This window comes from Carlito syrichta, unplaced genomic scaffold (genome assembly GCF_000164805.1).
Source record: "Carlito syrichta isolate Samal-C Ts95f unplaced genomic scaffold, Tarsius_syrichta-2.0.1 Scaffold143305, whole genome shotgun sequence".
NCBI classification, from domain to species: Eukaryota; Metazoa; Chordata; class Mammalia; order Primates; family Tarsiidae; genus Carlito; species Carlito syrichta.
In genome coordinates, this window is record NW_007087401.1 from 55,874 (window position 1) to 56,802 (window position 929).

Genomic DNA, 929 nt, shown 5'->3' on the forward strand with positions numbered 1-929 from the left:
CTACGCTTGGCCGCTGCGGCCGTCTGTGAAATGGGCTGAAATCTCGGGTGGGCGTGGGACCAAGGCAGAGGTGGGACCAGGTGATCCCGCCCTCGCAGGCACCCGCGGGGTCGCGGAACTCGGATTAGAACCACTGGGGGAGACACGAAGACCCGAGCTAAAGGGTTGAAGAGGAGTGACCCCCAGACGAGCGGACTCCGCCACCCACCTCAGTCTTGAGAGCGGCGGTTCTAAACACGCAGGACTGACGCCCAACCAGGAAGCGGCCTTTCCCTTGCGTTGATTGGCTCGGGACCTGTCATGTACCTCTGCCGAACCAATGAGCTTCAAGCTGGGCTTCCGCTCAGAGCGGAAGCAGGTCTCCAGGACGGCCTGCCCCTAGCGGGTGGGAACTGACCCCGGGCCTAGCCTGCCTTCAACTCGGCTCTGCTCGCGGAGGCTCCCGTTGGGAGAACAGAGCGAGAGTGGGAAGCCATTTTTCATCTTGTTCTTAAACCCTGACATAATGATGAGAAAGTAGAAGCTATGTTTTGGAGAAATGCATACTTTAGATAAAGATTAACTTTGCCGACTTTGTTCAGAAACAGACTTCCTGGTGCTAGGTATCAGAGGTATCTCATAGTGGCAATCAAGCTTGTCTAGAGTAAAGGGAACTTACAAGGCCTAAGACATCATGCATTGGGCAAGGATTGTAGAAGTCACGAATCTTGTAATTACAAAAGTTAGGACCACTCAGAGGAGGAATAGGTGGGGATTCAGTCTTCCACTAAATTGGGTGCTATTAGCCAGGCTCGGTGGCTCAGCCTGTAATCCCGTGCCTTTGGGAGTTTGAGGTGAGTGGATTGCCTGAGCCTGCGGGTTTGAGACCCGCCTGGGCAGGCAAGACCTCATCTCTACAATAAATAAATAAATTAGCCGGGCGTGGTAGC